Genomic DNA, 8,894 nt, shown 5'->3' on the forward strand with positions numbered 1-8,894 from the left:
AAGGGTCATTTCATTAATGTCTGTCCCTCCTTTCCCAAAAACAAAAGACCGTCGGAAAACTACTAACCCCAGGCTGTGCGGAGGATGTCAGCCGGGGGGTATACGTTTCCTCCATACGAACATCTCAATTTGTGTTGCCAGCGGTTATTGTTTTTGGTGTTAAGACGGAGTCTATTTCTTTTTTTCTAGACAGTGGTGCAGGGGTAAATTTGATAGATGCCCATTTTGCCCGCACTATGGGTTTGTCTCTCTGTACGCTGCAGAGACCCATTCCCATATTCGCTATTGACTCTGCTCCTCTGTCTCAGAGAAACCTCACTCACGTTGTCCATAACTTACATCTTCGGGTAGGGGACCACCATAAGGAGCGTCTTTCATGTTACGTTCTGGAGGGCCTTCCCTCTCCTGTGGTATTGGGTCTTCCCTGGTTGGTAGCGCACAATCCAGTGGTGGATTGGCAGGCCAGGGAGATATTGGAGTGGAGTGAGCATTGCAGAGAGAATTGCTTAAATAACAATTGCTTAATCGCCTCCATAGCTTCCCTACCTACATTTATTTCGGACTTTGAGGACGTTTTTTCTGAAAAGGGTTGTCAGAAGCTACCACCTCATCGTCCTTATGATTGCCCGGTTAACCTGATTCCCGGTGCAAAATTACCCAAGTCCAGGTTGTATAATCTTTCGGGTCCAGAGAGACAAGCCATGAAAGATTATATCTCCGAGAGTCTGGCCAAGGGACACATCAGACCCTCTTCTTCACCCGTGGCTGCAGGGTTTTTCTTTGTTAAAAAGAAAGATGGGGGGCCTGCGTCCTTGCCTAGATTTCCGTGAGCTAAACCGGATAACCGTCCGAGACCCATACCCTCTTCCTCTCATTCCTGACCTTTTTAATCAGATTGCGGGTGCTAGGTGGTTCTCCAAACTTGATCTTAGGGGGGCCTACAATCTGATTCGTATCAAGGAAGGGGATGAGTGGAAGACAGCTTTTAACACCCCTGAGGGGCATTACGAAAATTTAGTCATGCCTTTCGGTCTGACCAATGCCCCTGCTGTCTTCCAACATTTCGTTAATGATATTTTTAGTCATCTCATCGGCAGGTTTGTAGTCATATACCTAGATGATATCTTAATTTATTCGGCTGATCTGAAAACACATGAAGTACATGTCAGGCAAGTACTGCAGGTCCTACGGACGAATAAATTATATGCGAAAATTGAAAAATGTGTCTTCGCCGTTCAGGAAATACAATTCCTGGGATATCTATTATCTGCTTCAGGTTTCCGTATGGATCCTGGGAAGGTCCAGGCAATTTTAGATTGGGATCTTCCTGAGAACCTTAAAGCTCTACAACGGTTTTTGGGTTTCGCAAATTTCTACAGAAAGTTTATTAAAAATTATTCAGTGATCGTTAAACCCCTTACTGACATGACTAGGAAGGGGACTGATTTTTCTAAATGGTCTGACGCCGCTAAAATTGCATTTTCCTCTCTAAAAGAGAGATTTACCTCGGCACCTGTCCTAATTCAACCTGATGTCTCCCAGCCTTTTATTGTTGAAGTTGATGCGTCGGAGGTGGGAGTGGGGGCTGTATTGTCTCAGGGTCCGTCTCCTGGCAAATGGCGTCCTTGCGCTTTCTTTTCCAAAAAATTATCTGCAGCAGAAAAGAACTATGATATTGGAAATAGGGAACTGTTGGCGATTAAACTGGCGTTTGAAGAGTGGCGTCACTTCTTAGAGGGAGCAATCCACCCCGTCACGGTAATTACGGATCACAAAAACCTTCTGTACCTAGAATCGGCTAAGCGTCTCACCCCTAGACAAGCTAGGTGGTCGCTATTCTTTACCAGATTTAACTTTGTAATCACCTATCGTCCTGGGGCAAAAAATACCAAGGCAGACGCATTGTCTCGTAGTTTCCCTGGAGGGGGTAATGTTAGTGATCCGGTACCTATTTTACAAAGAGGAGTGGTTGTCTCGGCTGTACACTCTGTTCTAGAGGGAAAGGTGTTAGAGGCCCAGGGGGACGCCCCGGCCTCTTGCCCCTCAGAGAAATTGTTTGTACCGTTAAACCTGCGTCTTGAGTTATTGAAGGAACATCATAATTCGGCACTTGCTGGGCACCCAGGTAGTAAAGCAACCTTGGAGCTATTGTCTCGTCGTTTTTGGTGGCCAAGGTTGCGTCAGGATGTAATAGATTTCGTGTCTACTTGTTCTACTTGTGCACGCGCGAAAGTCTCTCATACACGTCCAGCAGGGTCTTTATTGCCACTTTTCATCCCCAATAGACCATGGACACATCTATCAATGGATTTCATCACTGACTTACCTTTGTCTGCGGGTAAAACAGTTATCTTGGTAGTAGTAGACAGGTTTAGCAAAATGGTACACTTTATTGCGCTACCCGCACTTCCTAATGCTAAGACTCTTGCTCAGGTGTTTATCAGTGAAATCGTGAAGCTTCACGGGGTCCCTTCCGATGTGGTTTCGGATCGGGGAACCCAGTTTATTTCTAAGTTTTGGAAAGCTTTTTGTACCCGTTTAGGGGTACACTTATCCTTTTCCTCAGCTTTCCATCCTCAGTCGAATGGACAGACTGAGCGTACCAACCAAAACCTAGAAACATATTTAAGGTGTTTTGCGTCTGAAAACCAAGAGGTGTGGTCATCATATTTACCGTTAGCCGAGTTTGCCATAAATAATCGCTGTCAGGAATCCACTGGCAAGTCACCATTTCTTGGTGCATACGGTTTTCATCCCCAATTTTGTACTTTCAAAGAGGGGGGGTCTTCTGGGGTTCCCGAAGAGGAACGGTTTTCTTCATCTCTTTCATCGGTATGGCAGAAGGTGCAAGCTAACTTGAAAAATATGAGTGGTAAATACAAATGCATGGCCGATAAGAAACGGTCGCCAGGTCCGGACCTAGGAGTGAATGACTATGTGTGGTTGTCTACTAGGAATATTAAGTTGAAGGTTCCCTCTTGGAAACTGGGTCCTAGGTTCATTGGTCCTTATAAAATTGTAGCCGTCATTAACCCTGTGGCTTTTCGCCTGGAGCTACCTCAGACTTTTAAGATCCATAACGTCTTCCATAAGTCGTTGCTCAAGAAGTATGTTCCACCTCTAGAACCATCACCGCTGCCACCTCCTCCTGTTGTTGTGGATGGTAATCTGGAGTTTCAAATATCCAGAATTGTTGATTCTCGTCGGGTCCGCCGCTCTCTTCAGTATCTGGTGCATTGGAGGGGTTACGGTCCCGAGGAAAGAATGTGGGTTCCAGCGTCAGAGGTAAACGCCAACAGGTTGATTCAGGCTTTCCATGTCTCTCATCCGGAGAGACCTGGTCCTGAGTGTCCGGAGGCCCCTCGTGAAAGGGGGGGTACTGTCACGAGGGTGTCAAGAGCCACGTCTGACTCTGTTATACCCGGGGTCAGGAAGTCGCAGCGGGTGGCTGCGCGCTCTATGTCTAAAGATCACGGTGTTTCTTAGTGTTTGTTTTCTGTGTTTGCCTTGCTATCCTTTTTGTCTCACTCAGGGATCCGTAGCTTCTCCTCCTCAGCTGTTTCTTGTCTGCCACTCCCAAACTCCTTATATTCTCCTCTCACACTTCTCTTGTTGCCAGTTATAGAGCTTCCTGCCTGGACATCTATACTGACCCACTGGAGCTGAGAATCTGGTTGTTGTTCCAGAGTGCTACCCTCCGGATCCCTGTTGGGCTTTTGTTGTCTCCTGTTGTTGCCCACCTGGGATTATATGTTTAGTTTGTATTGTCTGTCCTCCCCTTGGTGTTTTCCTCTAGAGCTAGTGGTGCGGACTAGTGTTCCCACCGCCCTGTTCACTATCAAGGGCTCATCCTAGGGAAAGCCAGGGTTTTAGGCACGTGATCGGCGTACGGGTGAGGAACCCGTCTAGGGACGACAGGGCAGCCAGGTGCCAGACGCAAGGTGAGTCAGGGGTCACCACCTTCCCTCTCACTAGGGCAGGGCCTCCCTCTGTTCCTCCCTCCGTGTCACGTATGTGACAGTTACGCCGATCGTGATACTGGGAGCTCCAACTAACACAATCTTCCCCTAGCTGGGGTGGCTGGTACACTCTACGAACTTCCTTCCTCTCCCCATGAGACAGGACATGGGACCGGCCCACTTCTGCTCACAGAGGGGAAACTAAACTGGAATGAACTATTCCAATCTAGCAATTCTAAACTGGCTATGGTCCTGCTACATACTGCTGCCACCTGCTGGTGCACATGGAAATTACAGCATAATATATAAAACAGGCCTAGACAATACATATAATAACCATAAATTATACAGACGGACAATACACATACACTTAACATGTGGTAGCGGGAAAAAAGAGTTTGGTAACATAACTCCGGGATGTTACAATAACATTGTACAAGGAAGGCAATTCATTAGAATATACATAAAGATAAAACGTAACTTTTAATAATGTTTCTATGAGGGTCCATTCACACATTCGTAAGTGTTTTGAGGATTCGCAAAACACGGACACCGGCAATGTTCATTCCGCAATTTGCAGACCACACATCGCCGGCACTATAATAGAAAATAGCTAATCTTGTCTGCAATTGCGGACAAGAATAGGACATGATCTATTTTTTTGCAGATACGGAAGTACGGATGGGGAAGTGCAGATCCGCAAATGCGGATATGGATCCGCAAATGCGGATGCGGACAGCATATTCTGGCCCCATTAAAAATGAATGGGTCTGCACCCGTTCCGCAATTAAATTATTAAAGTTAAGCAAAAAGCATAGATATGGTAGGCAATAACAAGTGCTTGGCTGCACCAAATCAGAAACCATATGTCCTACCACAATCCGGGGGGTTCCAGTGCACATCCATGAATCCCGAAGGGAAAGCAAAAAACATCTATCTCTGGTCTAGATGATGATGTGGTATTGAAGGACTGTCCCTGATATTGCCCTACAGGGGGTGTGCTATTCTGGCCTTGATAGCCTAACCACAGACCACCCGCCCTGATAAGAGTGACCCCGTCCGGAACCTTACCCTATATAAAAATCGCCCTAGTAAGCCCCTAGCCCCGAGACCCCTGACTTCCTGGTGATCACTATATAGATCTATGTGTTTTTGACTCATTATAAAAGTATATTATAAGTATATCGCACCCCTCTGTGTATCACACCTATCGGTAGCACACCTATACTAGTCCTTAAAAATACTTTTGTGGCCCTATTAGCTAGCGTTTGGTGTCCCTAACAGTCTGTCCCTGCTCCACACAGCAACCTCTCCCTACACTGGCAAAACACTGAATGTAAAATGGCGGCCAGATCGGGTTCTGTTATAGGGTGGGGGGTATGTCCATGTGCTGAAACGTCTCAATTGGTTGTCCTGTACCACCTGATGGATGTGTCATGGGTCAAAGTTCTTCACAATGTAAAAGAATATGGCGGGCGCGAATATCTCCATATGTTTGCATGTTCGGCGAATCTCGAACACGCAAAGTTCGCCGTGAAACGACCGCCGGGCGAACCGCAAGGCCATCTCTACTCCTGAATGGTAGCAGCTAGAAACATGCAACTCATGTTGTTGCATGTTTATTCCAGGCTTTCATACAATATCAAAATGACAGCTAAAGTCTAAGGGACAATGAAGAAATCGCTGTTAGGCTACTTTCACACTTGCGTTCGGGGCTCCGCTTGTGAGTTCCGTTTGAAGGCTCTCACAAGCAGCCCCGAACAGATCCGTCCAGCCCTAATGCATTCTGAGTGGATGCGGATCCGCTCAGAATGCATCAGTCTGGCACCGTTTGTCCTCCGCTCCGCTCAGCAGGCGGACACCTGAACGCAGCTTGCAGCGTTCGGGTGTCCACCTGGCCGTGCGGAGGCAAACGGATCCGTCCAGACTTACAATGTAAGTCAATGGGGACGGATCCGTTTGAAGTTGACACAATATGGCTCAATTTTCAAACGGATCCGTCCCCCATTGACTTTCAATGTAAAGTCAAAACGGATCCGTTTGCACTATCATGAACTAAAAAATGTAAAAAAAAAATATATTTTTTTTTGTTCATGGTAATGCAAACTAAGCGTTTGCATTATAGGTGCGGATCCGTCTGTGCAGACACCAGACGGATCCGCTCCTAACGCACGTTTGAAAGTAGCCTTAGAAATCAGGTCGGGAATAATCGTAGGTAAAACCTGCTTTCACTTTCAGCTGTATTCACTGCATCTCGATATCTATCAGTGATATCTTCCACCATAACTCTAGCTGGTACCAAACCAGAGATATGAGCAGATAAAGCAGACCCCCCCCCCCTCCCCTTCAGTGTAGAGGAGCAGAGAGAGCAGTTACAGCGCTGACAGGAGGAGAGAAAAAAACTATAAAAATATATAGAAATGTGACATCATTAATATACAGACCCACATAATAAAATTATGTTATTTTTACCACACAGTGAACGCTGTAAATATATTCCACAAAATAATGTAAAAATTGCTTTTTTTAATCTTTCCCCCTAAAAATAAAATAATAAAAGTTATTTAATGCACAATATATACCCCAAAATGGTTTCTAAAAAACCTACAACCAATCCCACAAAATAAAAAAAATAAAAAATTAGAAGAAAAAATGTGAAAGTTATGACTGCTGGAACACAAAGGGGGGAAATATTATTGGTTCTTAAGGCTAAAATTAATGATGTCACTAAGGGGTTAAAAATGCAATAGTGTCCCCTAAGCTGTGCGCCAACAAGATTTACTGCAGACACACATTAAAAATCTACAATAAAAAAGTTACATTTTTGGGAGGGTTTTTCCAATTTTAACGTGACTGTTAGGTCTCATGCACACGACCGTATGTATTTTGTGGTCCTCAAAAAACAAATCTGCCAAATATACGGATGACATCCATGTGCATTCCGTATTTTGTGGAGCGGAACGGAATAGCTGGCCCTTCATATAACAATACTATACTTGTCCGTAATGCGGACAATAAGGGTCCATTGACATGTCCACAAAATGGGTCCGCATCCGTTCCGCAATTTTAAATGGGGCCGGAAGGTGCTGTGCGCATCTGCATTTCCAGATCCGCATTTCCGGATCCGCACTTCCGTTCTCAAAAAAAATAGAAAAAGGTATTTTCTATCATAGTGCCGGCCATGCGCGGTCCGCAAGTTGCCTAGCGCACATTGCCGATGTCCGTGTTTTGCGGACATAAACATATACAGACGTGTTAATGGAGCCTTATATGACATGTTCTATCTTTTTGCAGAACGGAAATATGGACATACGTTAAAGGAATGGACACGTAGTAACTTTAGTTTTTTTGTGGACCTATTATATTGAATGGTTCCGCACATGGTCCGCAAAAAAACGGAACGAACACAGAAAGAAAATATGTCCATGTGCATGAGCCCTTAGGAGGTTAATATGCTTGTATACAGCACTCTGCTGACTTTGGAGTTTTCATTAGCTGTAAGCAACAATCATCCACATTAAAAGAAATAAGTGCTTGAAATGGATGAATCTGTGTGTAATCTATACATATAAATAAGGGAATTCTGGGATTATATATAAAGAAGGACATATGTGTGTATGTGTGTATGTACAGTCGTGGCCAAAAGTTTTGAGAATTACATAAATATTGGAAATTGGAAAAGTTGCTGCTTAGGTTTTTATAATAGCAATTTGCATATACTCCAGAATGTTATGAAGAGTGATCAGATGAATTGCATAGTCCTTCTTTGCCATGAAAATTAACTTAAACCCCAAAAAACCTTTCCACTGCATTTCATTGCTGTCATTAAAGGACCTGCTGAGATGATTTCAGTAATCGTCTTGTTAAAGGGAACCTGTCACCTGGAAAAGATAATTTACACTAATCACAGTACCTTAAAGTATCTCTCATAGTGTGCCCAAAGATTGTATTCATATCTTCTTTCTGCGTTGTGCGGTCTCATAAAATCGACATACATACACATACACACATACATACATACATACAAACATACATACACACATACATACACACATACATGCATACAAACATACATACACACATACATACAAACATACATGCACATACATACATATATACAAACATACATACATACAAACATACATACACACATACATGCATACAAACATACATACACACATACATACACACATACAGTCGTGGCCAAAAGTTTTGAGAATGACACAAATATTAGTTTTCACAAAGTTTGCTGCTAAACTGCTTTTAGATCTTTGTATTAGTTGTTTCTGTGATGTAGTGAAATATAATTAAACGCACCTTATACGTTTCAAAGGCTTTTATCGACAACTACATGACTTTTATGCAAAGAGTCAGTATTTGCAGTGTTGGCCCTTCTTTTTCAGTATTTTCAGGGTTGGCCCTTCTGGGCCAATTCCTGACTGATAGCAACCCATTCTTTCATAATCACTTCTTGGAGTTAGTCAGAATTAGTGGGTTTTTGTTTGTCTACCCGCCTCTTGAGGATTGACCACAAGTTCTCAATGGGATTAAGATCTGGGGAGTTTCCAGGCCATGGACCCAAAATGTTAACGTTTTGGTCCCCGAGCCACTTAGTTATCACTTTTGCCTTATGGCACGGTGCTCCATCGTGCTGGAAAATGCATTGTTCTTCACCAAACTGTTGTTGGATTGTTGGAAGAAGTTGCTGTTGGAGGGTGTTTTGGTACCATTCTTTATTCATGGCTGTGTTTTGGGCCAAAATTGTGAGTGAGCCCACTCCCTTGGATGAGACGCAACCCCACACATGAATGGTCTCAGGATGCTTTACTGTTTGCATGACACAGGACTGATGGTAGCGCTCACCTTTTCTTCTCCGGACAAGCCTTTTTCCTGATGCCCCAAACAATCGGAAAGAGGCTTCATCGGAGAATATGA

This window comes from Bufo gargarizans, chromosome 1, assembly GCF_014858855.1.
Source record: "Bufo gargarizans isolate SCDJY-AF-19 chromosome 1, ASM1485885v1, whole genome shotgun sequence".
NCBI classification, from domain to species: Eukaryota; Metazoa; Chordata; class Amphibia; order Anura; family Bufonidae; genus Bufo; species Bufo gargarizans.